Here is a 20,681-nt window from a genome sequence, read left to right as displayed (position 1 = left end):
GGTTTCAAATTCATATCCTCAAAATAAATACATGCATACTTTCAGTACATCTCAATAATCAAGAATGTCATATTTTCTTTTCCAGCCTAATAAACTTAATTTCATTTCAGTTGCATTTTCTGTTTCTATTATTTTAATATGACTATATCATATTTGCTTAGAATTAATTCTCATTGTGTTCAATGGGGCTTACTCCCTAGAAGGCACATTTAGATTTGCAGCTTCTACTGTAAAAGAAGCTACATATTTATATCCAATTACAATACAAATAAAGAAAATGTACTGTCAACACATCCCCTCACAAAAATAGAATGAGTAATTAAAAAGAAACTACCCTTCATAGTTTCTATGAAAAAGCACCAACAATAATAATGTTCAGATCAAGCTAATTTTTTCTTATTCTTTATTCATAGACTCACCTGATCTACCTGATCTTCATTCAGAGACTTTTCTTACTTCCTATCTCTTATTATGGTATTCCATTTTGTGTTAATCTACAAGGGCAAACTGTTAAATAAGTGCTAGCATATAAGCAATAAATCCTTTTTACACTGATTCAGTTTACTATCTTGCACTGAAAAAGAAGGTCTTTCCAAACTTTACAATCTTTGGCCTTAAGCTTAAAGCCTCACATCTTTCCAGTCAATAATGAATTATAATGCCACCCTAGAAATATTCTCAGACCTTGCCTGTTTTTTCCAGTTTGAATGTCCGAATGGCTGATTCATGCTTCCATTATATCACAATTATATTTTTGTTTGGTACCCCTGTGTCTCTTACCAGTCATCTGCAGATGGTCTAAAAGCCACAGAACAAACTGTACCTCACATTAGTTCCATTTTATGGAATACATTCCACTTACCACAAGGCACAGACACTTTCACACAAGTTTTAAAGATCCTTCTTTTGCCAGTTATTTATTCTGAATGCTGAAAAACGAGGTCTCAATTTCTTGCTTCCTCTGAGTCTAAATACATAAATACAAAGGAAAAATTAGGTTTACCTTACAGCCATTAATTCTGTTCTCAGAAGAATTTATGCACACTTAGTAGAGAGAGCTGCCAGATAACCAAGGTATTGTAACTTCACATCTAACACTGTGGTGAATTTTAGTCAGCCCATTGTGGTACAATTATACTACAAATGAAGCTTTTAAAAATTAAGAAAAGTTAACAGAAAACTAATTTCTAAAAGATAAATGGTAAAAATGAATTATATAATTTATATTTTAGGCAATTTTACAATGAGATTTTATTTTGATGTGAGGAAAAGGTTTGGGTATAACAACAGAATGGTAAGTAGTAAAAATGTTTTTTCCCTGGAGAGATCACTTATTTAGGATTTGTACAGAAACTGACATGTTGATTTAACTGTTGTTCTACCTCAGGAGTCTTCAAACTTGGCCCTTTTATGACTTGTGGACTTCAATTCCCTGGCTGAGGAATTCTGGGAATTGAAGTTCACAAGTCATAAAAGGGCCAAGTTTGAAGACCCCTGTTTTACCTGGATATTCAAGGCTGCTCAGAAATTCTCATAGATTTTGTTGCTTTTAATGTTCCAATTTCCTCCTTTTATTTCAGATGATTATCAGAGTAGGACATACTGGAAGCCCACTAGATAGGTAGCCCACTAGATAGGCAACTAGATTGGTAGTTACCTACGTCTGGGATAGCTGTGGTATGGACAACATAATTCACTATGCAATTAGCTTAGGATCCAGATGTTGTCTTATTTCTCACATAGGTAAGCAAGTCCTAGGATTCTTATCAGACTTTACCTTGAGCAATTTCACCTCCAAAAGGCTACCAGCTGTAATTCATTACTCAAACTAGGTAACATCATCAGTGTTAGTAAGGACTGCAGTTTGCTGTCACTTTATATGCTGGTGGCTTGCCCTGTCAGTGTTGGTGGGCATGATCTTAGAGATTCTTTGGTTGTGTTGTTTGGCAATTTCTTGATTGGGATATTGTTTACTTGTTGTTGGTTTGATGTTAACTTGGAGTTAATCTATGCTGATCTTGGTGCTGATTGCTGGTGGAGAGGTGCTTGGGTCTTTTTGTTCCCTTTTGGGCTGGGTGATAGTCTCTTATGCATAGTCTGTAGATGTTGTTAATGTCTATGTATCTATTAATGGCTGATTTGTCAGAGTGCCAAGCTTTTAGAAATTCCCTGATATTTTTGCACTTGGCTTGGTCTTTCCCAATTGAAACTATGGTTAAATCTGTCTATATGTTGTGAAATTAAAGAATTTCCATTATGTCTTCTGACTGCTAGTTGATGTTCATGGATGCATTCTGCCAGTTTTCTGCCTATTTGTTCTACCCAGTGGTTGTTGCAGTCCTTAGATGTAATGCCTCCTATTTTTTCTTCTGGGGTTGTTGGATCTTTTGGTCTGCTTAGGATGTTTTGAAGGGCTTTAACTGGCTTGTGTGCTATGCTGATTCCATGTGGTTGTAGGAGTCTGTTTCTGGCATATTCTTGATGTATGGCAGTGTTTGTGTTGGTTGTGCTATATTGGGGTGAGTGGTATTGGGTTTGATAAAGTTGCATGGTGTAGAAATAGTAGTCAAAATTAGCAGATTAAAATATTGTGGGATTTCCAAATACAAACTGGTCAAATTTTGGCACATAATACCATATTTAACTTTGGTTGAAAAGAAGAAATTATGGATAATCAATGTGGCAATATGAGGGATAATAAAATAGAAGACAAAGAATTGGAGCAGATGAGACAATTCTGAAAATTGAAATTGAAAGATTATGGCATAAACCAACTTTGCAGCTACCAATGGTTACTGGCACACTGGATGCCATACAAAAAAATCTTTGACAGAAAATCTGCACATTGACATTTGTTAATTTCAAAAGACCGCATTACTTACATTCACACATATTCTATGTCAATACATTATGATATCCTAAGTTCTTGGGAAGATCTAAGGAAGAACTTGATGTGTACGAAGGCCAAATCCAGCTAAAGAACTGGCAGCTGTGATTTCACAGTATTGTTTAAACCTCTATGCTGCTCAACTCTCAATGACTTTAGAGAGCTCACAACAATCAAAGCAATTATACAACAATCAAACAAATGTAACACACTTTAATAGGCAATATAAGGCAATTTCTAAGTGAAGAGTCATATATAGTTAAGATATACAGTTGACTCTCTCCAAACAGAAGAACTTCTTCCATAGGCACAGAAAAGTAAGTAAAGGATCTAGTAAGAAATTGAACAGAGAGAGTTTTCAATTTTCCTGACTTCTCCTTACTACAGATTTTAAGGAAAACAGGGAAGATAAATATAATTCAGTGCTTATTAATAGAGGTATCCTTCATAAACTTGCTAAATTCTTTACAAAAATGCATTATGTTGTGTAAAAAAATTCCTCTACTTCCTGTTATTTCTTCTCTGTGGATTTATTGCTTATCCAGAATTGTGAGAAAATAATCTCTCTCCATTTACCCTCCTCATATAACTCATAACAGTATCTTAATCACTGTGTCCTTTTGTCCTCCTTTTCTTGTTAAATGAAAGTTCAACAGTTTCAGCCTTCCTCCTTAGGAAAATGCTCCTCATCATTATCCTGCTGTTTTTTCTCATTCATTATGGGGATACAGAAATACAGATGATCTTGTAAATATTCTGTAAAAGGGGATAAACAAATTAAACTGAAATTCATGTTTTATAAAACTGTAAGTGAAACCTAAAAGCAGCACAAAAGTTTCAATGTGTATCAGTCAATCTTGGAATTGCATTCTTCAGACAGGAAGGTGGTGCAAAGTGTGGTGAGGATGGCTGAAAAGATTATTGGCAGTTCCCTCTCTTCCATCCAGACATAGCACAGAAGCGTTGCTTGAGCAGGGTCCCTAAGATTATCCTCTTCACAACCTGTTTTCTTTGTTACCTTCTGGGAAGAGACTTCGTGGTATCCGAAGCAGAATATCCAGATTCAGCCATAGTTTCATTCCATACAGCATTAACTTTGTGAACTCTCAAGCTTCCTCCTTCTGTTATATATTCAAGATGAACAGTATTTAATATTTATTTTTTATGTTTATGTATAGGTGTGGGTCTATACATATACATATGTTGTATATAGTATATTTAGGTGTGTGTGTCATGTATGTGTTGACTTTGAGAGCGGGCAACTAAATTTTATTTTTGATGTGTGCCATTGTGCCCACAGTAAAAAATGATGATAAAGGTTATCTTATCTAAAAACACTGCATTAAAGATCAAACAGATAGATTACATCTTTAATGAAGAGGGATCCCATGATCCAAGAATGATAAAAATCATACCTAGTGTAGTGGCATAATTCCGATGATGACAGACAATTGGTTCAGCTTACCTAATCAGTGCCATCTCAATATTTTATTTTCAGTATTTACTCTTGTTAAATAGGAATCCCAACTTTTGTTTTAACAAAATCATTAGACGTTTTTGGAACCTTAAATGGGCAAGTCTTTTTCAAAGTTTCTGATAAGTATTAGCAGTGCTTTTTTTGTAAAAGAAAAAGGTGCCAGAACTCACACCCGCCTTGCCTACCCTACAAGGTTCCATCCAAAAAAGGTGCCGGAACTCCGTTCTGAGCGTTTTATGACAAAAAAGCCCTGAGTATTAGTACCCTGATATGTTATTTACCACAGTGGATGACACTGTGATTTATTGATTCCTGTGATATTAAACTAGCCTTATTGACCACTGTAAAAACTGTAGTAAAATCGAGTCATGCATTGAGCCACTTAACAAATGCAATGACTAAAATTCCTGGCTCAGTTGTGGTCGTAAATTGAGAGTTAATTGTATATGCACAACATGTACATAGACTCTTATGAGTACAGCAGAATAATTATTTGTGACATATCATCCCCTTGGCCTATTTTGTAACATTCATAAATGTTTACATTCATAAAAGAGGTAGGTGGTGGAGAATCTGTACTAGACAAGCACTCAAAATTCATTAGAGCAAACTTGTTTAGTATCTGTAGATATATGAACCAATTTTTTAAAAAGAAATAACAGCTTAATATAGTTGCTTGCAAAAATATGCATGGAAATTTCTGATAAAAACAGAAAATAACAATATTAAAGGAAGAATTTAAATTGGGTCAACTTAGAAATGTTAGTTCAGCACTGTAGCACTGAATAGATAAAAGATATAAGTATGTTATTAGAAATCACTACATAGGATGACCACAGCCTTGAATCTTAAGCCTTGAATAAGTGATTCAGATTCATCTTTTTGATATGTAAAGATATACAATGAACATTTAGGGGGAAAGTCCTATTTTAGCCCTTTTTCAATAATTATTTCCAGATAAATTTATTTTTTTCCCAAGCAGAACCATCCAGGGATTTATTTATTTTTTTAAAAAAGACTTGTCCATTTGACTCCTGAAGTCTGCCCGGACAAGTCCCTGAAGATTTTTTTGACAGGTTTTGGAAATTCAGGAGTGGTTTGCCATTGCCTCTTCTCTAGGGCTGAGAGAAAGTGTCTGGTTTTATGCTTAAGGCCAGCTAGAAATCATGGTCTCCAGGTTTCTAGCCTGATGGCTTAACAACTATACCAAACTGGTTCTCTTCCATTAGACCTGGATAAAAGAAAAACAAAACAAGTGTCTCCCACAGAATGTATCTTGATAGCACCATATTCCAGGAAGAAAAGAATCAATAATCAGAATAAAATTTAAATTGCAAAATGTAATTTACACAGTACAAGTAGCCCTCTGTACCTCACTGTGATGATTAAATTCAACGTCTTTTATCTAGGTATATAAGAATCAGTGTGATTTTGGTTATTTTCCGAGCAGAACTCCTAGTGATTTATACTTTTTAAAAAATCTATATTGCACATTACTGGAACTGCTTAATTCTATCAGACATTTCAGTAATTTGAAATAGACACACATATCCAAAGGAAATTAATACATTAAGGAATTGCTGGCTTAAAACTACAAATAATTCTTAAAAGAAAGATTCCCAGGAATGTAATGTTTTATATTTGTTCAGGAGATTTGTCCATTCAAATATATTCATAACTAGGGAAACAGCGAGTGTGTATTCAGTCAGTAGAACAGACTCTGTCCTCAGGTAACCTCAAACAGCTGCCTTGAGCAAAAAGCGCTGTCTCTTCTTCGTCTCTGAAGCACTTAGTTCTCTCACATTCCTCCCCTTAGGAATGACAGTAATGCAAAACAGACCCTTCCTGTTGGTTGAGGAAGTGTCAATGCAGCACATCTAACAGCAGTACTGAACTTCTGTATGTTATAGATATGTGTTAAAGATGTATCTAAACCTTCCATTTGCTAAAAGAGAGGAAGCCCACAAACACCTGGCTTCTGTTAAATACGCCTTGGGATTTGATTATGTTTTCATTTCAAATACATTGCTAAAAAGATTTAACAAATGTGTCAGAAGCATCACAATTAAAATAAGGCATACTATATGATATAAAATATAAAATATAAAATCCAAGATTTAAATATGTACAAGTTGGGGATCTTGCCCAGAAACTAGCAACATTAGTTGTATTCTGTTCCATTGACATGAGGTCTTAAAGTGTACCCTCATCAGGCTACAAAGGTATGGTGCTGTTTGCATATCATCTCAAGCACAAAGGCCAGAAGCCACCACATAGCCCCATTTATTCAGAGTGTCTATGGATCTTGTTGTACCCATGCACAGTCTATTCAGTGATTTCCATATTTCCCAGCTTTTGTCAGACCCAGGTGCCAGCTCCTCTGTTGGTTCCATCCAAGGCTGGTTCTTGTTGCGTTCCGTAGGGCCATAAATATATTTACTTTCCTTTAAAGCACCTTGTGGTTACATCTGGATGAAAAATAATGTTTTAGAAGAGTGATTTCTTTTCTTTTCTTTTCAGATTCATTAGCATGTTCCATAGAATTCTAGTGAGATGAAAGATTCTCAAGCTTCTCAAGAGATGAAGAATTCTACAGCAAAGCATCTCTCAAATTATTCACATAGCTGCACTAAACATATCAATTCCCTTCTTTCCGAGATTCTATTTCCATGATCAATTCTGCTGCAATTCTCTGAATCGGTTGTAGTTTGTCTGAATATTTTGACAGATCGATTTCCCAGACTATGACATGGTATTTAAGGTGAGACTGACTAATGGGCAACAGAGCAGAAATTTTATTTTACCAAGAATTTGTATTTATTCAATTTAAAATTGCATTTGCTTTTTTAGTAGCAATATTTTATTGTTGACTTATATTCATTTTATAAGCTCCTGTAGTTCCAGGATGCTTTACACATGTCTTATTATCAAGCTAAATATTCTCCAAACTACATATTTATATTTGATTTTGTTTTTCTTAAGTGAAGGACTTCTCATTTACTTTTATTACCATTATGGAGCTATAATAAAAGACTATTAATTGGGGTTTTTTCACTTTGATAAGTATATATTCAGGATACTAAGAAAAAGTACTTTTTATACAATACATAAACTATGGGATCAACTGCCATCAGATTTGTTGACAGATAGGCAGACAGATAAAATTTCACAAATTCATTGAGCATAAGGTTCTCAGTAGATAACTGATGGTCTGAATTAAAGGCAGCATGACTTAAACAGCAGTAATTAGGAAGTAAACGTGAAAACGATTATTGTCAATGTGTTCTTGTATATATTTGCAATACAAAACTCATTATAACAAAAATATAAAGATTACAACAAAATATAAAAGCAAAATAGATTAAGCAGGATTTCCTGAATCTGATCACCTCCAGATGGGATGAGCCTGGAAGTTATCTATCTGAGGATATCATCATCATCTTGTACTATCAAGATAGGTGATGGTTTTTGAAATTTAAAATTGCTTGGTTTGGTGTGATTTGGTTTGCTTTCATCCTAAAAAGGACCTGAGGATTGTATCTTTGAGCCTTTCAACATTCTGATTTCCTCATGTATCATGACTTCTTGTTCTGCGATTATACACCACAGATGTAATCCTTTGAAAAATGTAAGGAATGGAAGAAATATTCTAGTCAAATTTACAACATTATTAAATGCATTTTGCATATGCCAAAAAGGATATTGAAATTGATGGAGTGACAACCTCTATTTCGTGATATGTTCTTCCTGTTAGATAACTCCAGGGGCATTTTCTAACTGGACCAGGCAGAAAAACTTGATCATCATCATTCAAGACCCCAGAAAGAATCAGCAACTTTTTCTGAGTAGAAAATTCAGATTCCATATTGATACTCCAATTAATTACCATTACATTCATAAGTTTATAAAAACAAATTAATTATAGAACTGCGCCAATATGCTCTGCCCATTCCTCTGATATTCATAATTACTGCAATTTTAATTTTATAATTTTCCTAAGATACCAGGCAACTCATTTTTCTTCGATTTAGATGATTTAGAATACATATATCTTGCAGAAGAGGAAGCTTTTGCAAGATTACTAAAGGACTGGGATCAAAACCAAATTCAGCATTCTTGTCTTACAATACAACAGAGATTCACAATTGTGCTCTAAGGCCATTTTTTACAATTTAATTAAAATTTAACTATGATATCATTATGTTAACTGGAAGAAAAGTTTATTATTATTTTAAACATGTTTACTTTTTAATCAATTATGAAACTACTTTTCCCTCTGTACCTCATTGTGCAAACTTTCTTCTCTTTGTATAAGTTCCCTGTTTCTCTTTGGATTGCAATTTGATATAATTCTTTGATCTCTAACTTTTAGTGCTGTAGCTCATCTAGATATTTTCTTTTCCTTTCTCTTACTGCATAACCAACAGTTTACACTTCATTTCTGTTACTCAATCTTTTCCATTTCAGTTCATCCTTGCCTAGGTGAACTTTTATTTTTAACATAGGCCCTTTTGTCCTTCCTCATTTTTGACTCCCAGAAACGATAACAACACATATAGTTACTATTTTTGCAGGTAATTTATAAACTAAGGATATTACAGATAACAGGTAATAGATTTTTTATCTATTTCAGCTAAAATAGTTGGAAACTACTTCCTGCAATTTCTGTAAGTAACATATAGCATAGTAGAAATTGTTGCACTTTAGATTAACAAATACAATATAAAGGTAGAGGTAAAGGTTCCCCTGCACACGTGTGCTAGTCATTTCCAACTCTAAGGGCCAGTGCTCATCTCCGTTTCAAAGCCGAAGAGCAAGTGCTTGTCCGAGGACGTGTCCGTGGTCATGTGGCCGGCATGACTAGATGCCAAACTCTTATTTACCATTGACCATTAGTAATTCAGATTCTTGTACACAGCATAAGGTTCAATAAATCTTTATAATCATTTAAATTGCCTGGATTTCCTAATTTTCCTCTCACTTGACAGAAAGGTATCAACTGATTGCTGTTCACCTTAAAATGATTATAGAATATATCAGTATGGAATGATGTCAATGTCAGTAAAAATTATTTCCATTAAAATGAAAAGGTTATAATCTCTCAGAAGGAAAACTGAAATATCTAATATGGAAAAAATAAGTATTAACAAATCTAAGAAAGGATATAGTGTATGTATTTCTCTATTTCAGAGAGAAGACATGTTTGTTTTCCACTCTTGGCGACTTTCAAAGTGTGAACTTCCAGAAATTTCCAGCCAGCATAGTACTGGTGAAAATTCTGGGAGAAGTCCACATCTTTGGAAATTGCTAAAATCCAAACACTGACTGACCTGCAACACACATGGAATTCTGTAATTCAATACCGTATTTTCTTCCTTATTAAAAAGTATAATATATTTCTGATAATTCTAATAGTGTAATATTTTCTTCAATTTGAGATAATTTATTAAAAGTTGTGATGTTCTTGTTGTTCTCTGAGCTTGGTTGTTTTCTTGCCGACATTTTATTACCCAAGAGAGGTAACATCATCAGTGCTACTGAGGTTTGCTCTCAGTTTATCATGCTCTGTCACTGTTGGTGGCAGTGGTCTTGGAGGTCTTTAGTTGGTCTACTTTAGATTGTTTGGAATATTTCTTGACTGTTGGTCTGGTGTTAATCTTGGTTGTTGATCTCTGTTCATCCGGGTGTCATCTCTGGATGAGGAAGTGTTTTGGTTTTTTTGCTTCCTTTTTGACTTATTCATTGTCTTAGATCTGTCCATATCTTGTGAAATTAGTTTTCATCATGTCTTCTGACTGCTAGTTGATGTTCACGGATGCTTTCTGCCAGTATCTGCCTGTTTGTTGTGCATAGTGACTATCAACAGTCTCTACAATGCACATTATTGATGACTCCTGCTTTTTCTTCTGGAGTTGCTGGATCTCTTGGTTTACTTAGAATGTTTCGAGGACTTTAATTGATTTGTGTGTTATGTCGATCCTAAACCCTACCCCAAGACTATCCCCCACCAACACTGACAGGGCAAGCCACTAGAATATAAATTGAGAGTAAATACCACTCCTTACTAGCATTGATTATGTTACCTCATTTGGATAATGAAACATCTGAAAAAAACAACAAAAAATCTCAGAGAGCACCTCATTCCAACCCTTTGCTACAAATATTTTTCTTTAATAATCAATATCAATAGTTATCAGAAAATGAGATGAACCCTACCAAAACCAAAAAATTCACTGTTAAATAAGTATGCATCTAATTGGACTGTTGACACGGAAATAAGAAAACAGTTTTGATACAATGGTGAAACATATATGGGATACAGCTGTTGGTCTTCTGTGTGTATTTATTATATGATACTTTGCCCCCCAAATACTCTGTTTCCAGTTAGAATCCACAAATCATTCCCAATAAATAGTGGGTATTTTGGAGAAGTGCTATGATATGGTGCTCCTATTTTGGAAGATAGTTAATAGATCAATATCTATTAGTGCTGGCACCAGCATTTTACTTGTATCATTCATCTATTTATTCAATACTTTTTCCTTTGGGAAAACTGCAATTATGCGGTATGCAAACTATCTACTACAGACATGTCAAACAGAAGGCCCGGGGGCCGGATGCGGCCCGCAAAGTGGTTTCATGCGGCCCGCGAAGCCATCCTGGAAAAAGTGAGGGAACGGCCCCCTCTGCCTTGGCCCTGCCCAGAGACCCTCCTTCTGCCAGAGACCCCCAGATCTGTCTCACTCCTGCCCAGGCCCCCATAGGCACCCTTGATGCGAACGATGTAGAGCTGGCCACGCCCACCCAGCAGGCCATATGCACTCTAGCGACGCCCACCCAGTAGGTCACGCCCACCCGGCCCCTTGAGGGCAACCGCAATGCTGATGCGGCCCTCAATGAAATTGAGTTTGACACCCCTGATCTACTATATCCCTCTTATTAGTTTTAGACTGTGCATTGTTCCAATAGTCATAGTAGTAATAGTATTTAAATTAAATACAGTTCTAAATGAAAGAATATGCTATCTGGGGCTGAAATATAGAAGACTTAATGTACTACTAATGCACAGAACATAGTTTATAACTTTCTTTATCAGGATATATATGGTCCAGTAACACATAGTGATAAACACATTTTTTAAAATTTTGAGACAATAAATGAGCTGTATTCATTCTTTTAAATTCTGTCTTAAGATCCTCAGGATTTATAACTCTATCACTGAATATTATAGTTTCTAGCACAATGGAGTACCAATGTATTTTCTTTATTTCTATCCTATATCAGGTTTACAAAATTTATAAGATTTGTACCATTCCTTTAAACAAGATTCTTAATAACACTCTTGATTCAACAACTAAACTGAGAACACAAAACGTGTATTCACCTGCAATAGACATAAATATACTGCATATGATACTGGAAAAATCACTGTTGATAAAAATTTAGGACTACACTTCAAAAGTAGACAGATAATTTTCTGTTACCTAAAAGATAAAAATAAACAACCGGACAAGAGCCTTGGTGGAGCAGTGGGCTAATGCCTCCTTAAGTAACACCAGCTGCCTGCAATTAGTACAGGTTCACATCCCACCAGGCTCAAGGTTGACTCAGCCTTCCATCCTTCCGAGGTCGGTAAAATGAGGACCCAGATTGTTGGGGGCAATTAAGCTGACTTTGTAATAATGCCGCTTGGGGGTGTGTGTGAAAGCCCTAACAAGCAGGCATATACATAGAATGAAGGCTATTGCTAAGCACATTGATTTGTGCTTAGATTGTAAGCCGCCCTAAGTCTTCAGAGAAGGGCGGGATATAAATGGGATTAAAAAAAAAACTGTTAGCATACACATTTCAATTTCAAGTTTATTCAGTTAAATTCAACTATAAAGTAAAATATAATTATTCCATGTATTAGCCAACAAATTATTAATAATTATGCTGTACCCTTAATTAATCAGTTTTTAAAATTGTATAGCAGTGAAGGCTGTCTCATACACAAGTCACTTTGTTAAATGTGACATTCAAATCCATCTTTGCAATACGCTCTGCTCTGGAGTTGGGCCATGGAATAAAATGCTATAAAAAACAAAATAAACCAAAACCCTGCTGTGGAAACAGGACAAAGCTAGTTTTCACATCTCCTGCACAGATAGAAACAAGACAGAAGTAAAAGGCACCAAATGGAGCTCAAAGCTTTAGTATGATATCCAGCCTCCACATTCTGGCAGAATCTGCAACCAAGCTATCAGTCCCTCCAAGTCAAATCATTGCACATATTCTGAATGCCCACAATTCTCTTGCTTTCAGGAGTTTATTCCTTTTTAAACACATTTTTTTTTAAAAGGGAAATATTAAAGGTGGATATACCGAAGTTTTTATTTTAGAATAATTAATTTTGCAGCTGTTACATTTATTCTTTAAGCAAAATAAAACCTACTTTTTAAATTACATCTTTCTTTGTTAGATGCTTCTGGCATGGAGATTCCCACCCAACTGGATTACTAGATACACTACAGAAATTCATACAAATCTTTCTGCACAAAATACAATTAGCCACATAGAAGCAAAAATGTTGAGATGGACATGTAACTCCAATTTTGTCAGAGATTAAGGTGTATTTGCTTTGATATCAGATGGATTATTTGCATCTATTATCAAGATCACCAATTTTTATCTGAGTTGATTGAGGCTAGCAGAATTACTTTTATTATGAATCAATACTGTGAGGAAAACCAGAAAAAAACAGACCGCACAATAAAGATGTGAAACATTTCAATTGATTCACTAGGACCCTTACATTTTTATATAATAAATATAATATAATAATATAATATAATATAATATAATATAATATAATATAATATAATATAATATAATATAATATAATATAATATAATATAATATAATATAATATAATATAATATAATAATATAATATAATATTAAAATATTTAATATTTATTTGTTATGTATATGTAAGGGTGTGGTTCTATGCATATGTGTATATAGTATGGTTAGGTGTGTATCATGTGTGTGTTCCACTTTGAGAGCGGGCAACTAAATTTCATTTTTGATGTGTGCCATTGTGCCCACAGTAAAAAAATAAGGTTATCTTATCTTATTTTTGTATATTTGTATCTAATACTACTTTGTTCATTCATGAATAACATGCAGCTTGGTGTCCATTTTGGGTCCATTTATCCTTCCTTCCTTCCTTCCTTCCTTCCTTCCTTCCTTCCTTCCTTCCTTCCTTCCTTCCTTCCTTCATTCAACTGGTTGCAGATTAAAACACTTTAGTTGTCATTATCAATGTTCTGGACCATGTGTATCAGAAGACTGTGAAACTCTTAGTCAGCTATTTCCAATGTTATGCCTTTCAGATAAATTACTAGGTATTTCTGATTGAGAGTTCTGGAACTTGTCATCAAATGCATATGGAGGAAACAAAATTGAAGAAATAATTGCTCACATTCATCATGTGCACATGCGCGCATACACACAGAGAGAGAGAGAGAGAGGAGAGAAACAGAGGCATCATATTATATAACACATAGGAAAAAATTGGATGAAATCTATGTATGACATATAATTAATGTTTATGGATTTTCTAAAATATTGTTCAGATGTAGGTCTTATAATAATTCCATAATCTGTTATATAAGTATCTTATATGCAGGCTGATAACCAGAACACTTTGTTTTCTAAAACCTGTATCTATTCCTATAATATACATTTATTTTACTGACATTTGATCCTGATATTTGGCAGCATATTTTGCATGAATCTGCATTCAGTAATATATTGGTTATTTATCTCATCTGAAGATTTTTTCTTGTGACATAGCATAGCACAACTTGATTGGAAAACTCACAGTGTTTTGATATAACAATTTAGCAAGTGCTTCGGGATAGCTTTCTTGAAACTAACTAACTCACTCACTCACTCTCATTTATTTATTTATTTATAATTCATTAGCCTTTATATATTTTAGACTGCAATTCCCAGAAATTTTGTCATGGCCATGTTTGCTAGAAACTCTGGGACATATTGCTTAAGACCAATGGATGATAATTGAAAATAATATGTTAAAATGTATTTCTGCAACATAAAGAATATTAGTATATCTTTACTGCTACATTATAAATGTTTTGTGAATAATGTTTCTTTCTTAATGCATAAAATGGATAGATTTGAAGAAAAAAGTTGTTTTTCCACACACACATAACTACCTCCATACCTGGAGTAGGTATGGAGGTAGTTATGTATGTGGAAAAGCAACTTCTCCCCCCCCCCACATTTTGCACTCTGGAGTAGAGTGGAAAACCATTTTCTCTCCAGGATTGAATGGGTAACTGGCAGATGTATTTAAATATCTCAGTATAGAACATTTTAAAATATAATGGTTCATAATATCATTTCTTCATTTCATTGTACACCATTAATGTATAAAGTGTTTTGGTTATATATAATTCTGTAAGAGATTTTCAGTAGATACAGTACATCATTCTTGGAGATACTCACCATAAATATTGGTTGTTACACAACCAATAAACTGTCATATGTAGTTTTTGTCTTCTGCAGACATATAATTCACAGAAGTTTCTTTATTTTGTACTTAAAAAAGCTTTTTTGCTTTACTTTTACACATTCTTTTCTTTCATTCCCAGGAGTCAGCTTATGCTACATTTGCTTTATTAAAAATTCACAAATGTTCTGGATTGATATATCTCCCTTCTTATCTTCCCTGATTTACAATGTCTTATTTTTAAGATTTTTTTAAAAAGTTCATAGATTGAATGCCAATCTCAGTTGAAATCCTATGCTTATTTACCTGATAGACTATTATTGTTACAATATTAAAGTTTGAACATGAAATTAAAGCATCAGTTCAATTTAAAGTAAACTACATGGATTGATTTGCAGGGACATTTTGACATTACTAACTTTTCCAAAGCTTTAAGAGGCATTCCAAACAGAATCAATTCTTTTAAACCTATTTCTCATGTTCCTTCCTTTTCCATAATTGAGATGTTATCTATTTTCTCTTAATGGTTATCCTAATGACTGTTTTATTCCTTTGTCAAGGCTACCTCCGCAGTCCTCTGCAATGATCTGCTTCTTATACAAAGCACTGCACACCTTCAGTATTTATTGTTAACTGATGCTTTGAGCAAGATCTCCTTATTGAGATTGTCATACATATCAACATTTATGAAAACAAGTATCCACACTTCCCAGCTACAATGCTTTCAGTTTTGTATATTTAAAACTAATCATAGTATTGAAGCTATGATTTCTGAAAGATCCAGATGATGTATATCTCATTTTTCTTCATACGATACAGTTCCACATTTTCCTATACATGATTGGAAAACAGATTTCAAAATGAATCTAGAGCAGGGGTGTCAAACTGCTGGCCCGTGGGCTGGATGCATCATGGCAAAACTGTGTCCACCCCATTGCCGGCAATGGCAAAAAAGTCGTGATACATTGCGACACGTCATATGACACTGCGAGTTTGACACCCCTGAGCTAGAGGAATTAAAACTGCAAAGGCCATTCAACTCTCTCCATACTTGCCAATATACGACAAATATCATCTCAAATCTACATGATACACTCCTATCATCAAGTTAAATTCTGATTTAGAAACTGATCTGAGGAAAAAAGAATATAAGTGTAAAATAATTTCATTCACTTATGGAGAGAATAAAATTGTGATGAATTTTCTGTTCATTATGTAAGTCTTTATTAGTTATATCATAGATGTGCCTTCTTTAGATGTAGCCTACATTTTGTTATATTTTGGTATCAACATAATGATATTCAAAAATATTATATTCTCATTAAATGATTTGTTAACATATAATTACTGAAAAGATACACTGAATTTCGACTTTCTACTTAGATAAATTTCATTAGACAAAGATTCCCACTGGAAATCATAAAGGTAAAGGTAAAGGTTCCCCCGCACATGCATGCTAGTCGTTTCCGACTCTAGGGTCCGGTGCTCATCTCCGTTTCAAAGCCGAAGAGCCACACAATTGAAATTAAAAACAAAACAGAAGAAATTCCATGTCTATTTTGTACATATCTGTTCATAAGTGTCTTTTGCCCCATTTTTAGTAGTTGTCTACTACCCTTACAAACTACTGATTATTAAGGGCTCAACATTTTCTTTATTTCTTTAGGACTTTGTGTTGGGAGCTATGAAGCACAGTATCTTCATACTGTGCATCTGAAGAAGTATTCTAGCAGACATGGCACATTATACACAGTGGCTTCTCCCTTCTTAAAGAGAAATATGTGAAATAGGCAGCCACTGCTAGTCCAGACACTGAAAATAACAGGGTGTCATGAAATGTCACTTCCAATAGATCAAATGCAATGTGGTAAAATTAAAAGAAGCTTCATATTATATGACATTTTATGTACCTAAAACATAGTGGAAATATTTATAGAACGGTGCACTAATCTACGTATATATGTTCCAATCTGGGCCCCAATCAAGCAAATAATATTACTTTGTTGTAAAATCTGAAGCAAATTTTTATTCCCACTATATTTACTACTGAAACAGACTGATTATTACGAAGTAATGAAAAGAAAAAAAATATGGAAATAGAATTTCCTAGAAAATGGGTCTTTCAAAGAGAAATCAGAAAATCAGAGAAATCATCCCAGATATTCTGGAAAGAAAATGCTCATACTGGGGAGAAAGAAAAATGTATTGGCACAATGGGCAAAGACGGGAATAAATTGTAAAATGAAGTGACTCCTAAAGTTTATCTTTGCTAAAAATAATTATTCTCCATGGTTTATGAACCATATGAAATTTATCAGAGGTTGTCTTCAGAAATTAGCATCCTAGATAAAAGTTAAATTCCTAAATCAATTATTACCTTTGATAATGACTGATTCAAGGAACGTTTTGACAAAAGACATTGTACAAGGATATTTCAGATCACACTGATTTTCAATGGGAATGAAAATTAAGTATTCTAGTTGACTGTGAAATAAATCTGTAATTACATTTTACAGATCTTTAATTTTAAGCTGCTTCAGAAATTAGACATGCTTTTAAAATGTTCATTTTTTGCCATCTATATCAACTAAGCATTTGTTTGTTTGTTTCATTTGGACACCAAATATAAAGGAAGCATTCTTTCTTTACTGATATTTTTTAGACATTCATCTAGGTGTTGTATAAGTGAAGATGACACAACCACCCACACTGTTTTGATTTCTTTTTAAAAGGCTCTTAACAGCTTAACACAGCAGCTGCTGCTACTTTTCAGCACAACTTTTTTATCTTACAAAGGCCATTGCGTTTTGGGCATGATTTTCTCAAAACGCATTTCAAAAACCTCTAGGCTCATGTCTTTCACCTATTCAGCCTGCCAAAATTTACCCTAAGTATTCTTGTTTTATGAATAGCCCTGTTCAGATAATCCAAGGTAAAACTGGCTTTAATATCTTCTGGAAACTGAAGTAGGATGATTCCAATGTTATACAAATTATTTTCCTCAAAATATATTCCATGCGATTTTTTATATTAATCATTCATCCAGTTAAAATTAATTGTACCGAAAGGTTTCAGATAATATAATATTTTATACTGTGGTGTTTAGCCTGGATTTTTAAGCCTCCAGTTTAAAAGCAGTGTCATAAATAAATTCCTCTGCCCTTTGAAAAAAAGACAATATAGCTAAGCCTTCTCTCACTTCCAAAAATCTAGACCAACTAGAAATTGGGCTAGATAAGGCCAGGTAAATCTCCTTTGAAGACATACCTTTTGAAGATTTCAGGTAGTCTTTCTATCCCAAGCTTTTATACAGCATGGTGTTGGCTAAGAGCAACAAAATACTTGATAAATCATAACAGAAAAATCAATCTAATCTCCTCTAAAACCAAAACCAAAATAGTTTTTCCATAATGCCCTCACATACTACAATTGCAAAAACATGATTCACTACTGTGTTGAAATGGGAACACATAAAAAAATGTAACACAGTAAAGCTTGATATGACTTGACAAAAAAGCCCCTAAACTCCCTCTAAGTAAAAAAAAAAAACTAGTTCTACTTATATGCAAAATCTATGAAAAGATCCTTTACTTATACCAGAGAAATTGCATTTTGGAAGACATCAATTTGGTACATACTTGGAGAAAGCATAAAAAAAATGAAGTGAAAATTGATATTTTCAGACTTTCTCTGAAATGCCCATTAGAGCTCTCAGACTTGGAAAATGCAAGTTCTGTTGTCTAAGTTTATCTTGCTAAGACACAATGGCAAAGAGTCAACTTGACTGAGTAGTACCAGGCTAGAAATCCAGAGACCATGAGTTCTAGTGTCAACTTAGGCAGAACGCCAGTTGGGTGACCTTGGGCCAGTCACTCTACAGGAAACTACAGACCTATCAGACTGACCTAAATACCTGGGAAGATTCTGGAAGAGATAATCAAACAACAAATCAGCGAACACCTAGATGCAAACAAAGTCATCACTAAAAGTCAACATGGGTTTGTCAAAAACAGATCATGCCAGACAAATCTTATCACATTCTTTGACCAAGTGACAAAATTAGTGGACCACAGGAATGCTCTAGATATAATTTACTTGGACTTCAGTAAGGCATTTGATAAAGTAGATCACAACCTACTACTTGATAAGATAGAAAAATGTGGGTTAGATAGCATCACCACCAGATGGATTCGTAGCTGGCTGACAGGCCGTACTCAGCGTGTGGTCCTCAATGGAACTGCATCTACATAGAAGGAAGTGTGTAGTGGGGTGCCCCAGGGCTCTGTTCTGGGCCCAGTGCTCATCAATATCTTCATTAACGATTTGGATGAGGGGATAGATGGGGAACTCATCAAATTTGCAGACGACACCAAGCTGGCAGGAATAGCCAATACTCCAGAAGATAGGCTTAAAATACAGGAGGATCTGGACAGACTCGAACACTGGACACTATCTAACAAAATGAAATTCAATGGTGAAAAAAGTAAGGTTCTACGTTTAGGCAGGAAAAAGCAAACGCACAGGTATAGTATAGGTAGTACCTTGCTCAATAGTGGTAACTGTGAGAGGGATCTCGGAGTCCTAGTAGACAATCACTTCAATATGAGCCAGCAGTGTGCTGCAGCTGCCAAAAAAGCCAACACAGTGCTAGGCTGCATTAACAGAGGGATAGAATCAAGATCAAGTGAAGTACTAATACCACTTTACAATGCTTTGGTAAGGCCACACCTGGAATACTGCATCCAGTTTTGGTCACCACGATGTAAAAAAGATGTCGAGACTCTAGAAAGGGTACAGAGAAGAGCAACAAAGATGATTGGGGGACTGGAGGCTAAAACATATAGGGAACAGTTGCTGGAATTGGGTATGTGTAGTTTAACGAAGAGAAGAGTGAGGGATGACATGATAGCAGTGTTCCAATATCTCAGGGGCTGCCACAAAGAAGAGGGAGTCAAGCTATTCTCCAAAGCACCTGAAAGCAGGACAAGAAGCAATGGATGGAAACTAGTCAAGGAGAGAAGCAACCTAGAACTAAGGACAAACTTCCTGACAGTTAGAACAATTAACCAGTGGAACAACCTGCCTCAAGAGGTGGTGAATGCTCCAACACTGGAGGTTTTTAAGAAGAGACTAGACAGCCATTTGCCTGAAATGGTATAGGGTTTCCTGCCTGAGCAGGGGGTTGGACTAGATGACCTCCAAGGTCCCTTCCAACTTTATTATTATTATTATTATTATTATTATTATTATTATTATTATTATTATTATTATTATTATTATTATTTATTATTGTTGTTGTTGTTGTTGTTGTTGTTGTTGTTGTTGTTACCCTCAGTCTTAGGAAGGAGGCAATGGCAAACCATTTCTGAAAAACTGAAGGGAATTTTCCAGGTAGTTGCCATAGACAAAAGCAATACAACAGTGCATGTACAGGTAGTCAAAAGCACCAAAAAACCACCACCAATAGTGCGTATACAAACAAACCTACTGACACAATTGAAAATGAGACATGCAAAACTTTGATATAATATCATGGATCTGACCTTCTGCCTTTGTCTAAACAACAAACTAGTATACTATGCTTATTAACCCTCTGTTTTTAGTGACCTATTCCTGAAATGAAATTTGAGTATTTTCTTTGCTACATCAGCCTGGCTCAGCTTCATTGTGCCTGCAATTCAACACTTTAGTTTTGGATATTCTTGGTTCATTATACTATGATAAAGATGCAGTTGTTCTTCCAATTCAGCAAACAGGAAATATGAGAAGCTGCATTAAGAGTATATCTCATTTTAT

The 20,681-nt window shown here is 34.6% G+C and overlaps 1 long non-coding RNA gene across 1 annotated transcript in view; it reads right to left on the bottom strand.

The window, feature by feature from the left end:
* Nucleotides 1–862: 862 nt before the first annotated feature.
* LOC310640503 overlaps nt 863–20,681 on the bottom strand; it is a 160,668-nt gene continuing 140,849 nt past the window's right edge. Inside the window, exon 5 of the long non-coding RNA XR_014492545.1 lies at nt 863–967. This is a non-coding gene — a long non-coding RNA (uncharacterized lncRNA). The remainder of the gene's footprint in view (nt 968–20,681) is intronic.

Source organism: Vipera ursinii (assembly GCF_947247035.1).
Source record: "Vipera ursinii genome assembly, chromosome: 4".
NCBI classification, from domain to species: domain Eukaryota; kingdom Metazoa; phylum Chordata; class Lepidosauria; order Squamata; family Viperidae; genus Vipera; species Vipera ursinii.
The sequence above is the reverse complement of the archived record's forward strand: the minus strand, read 5'-3'. Positions and strand labels throughout refer to the sequence as shown.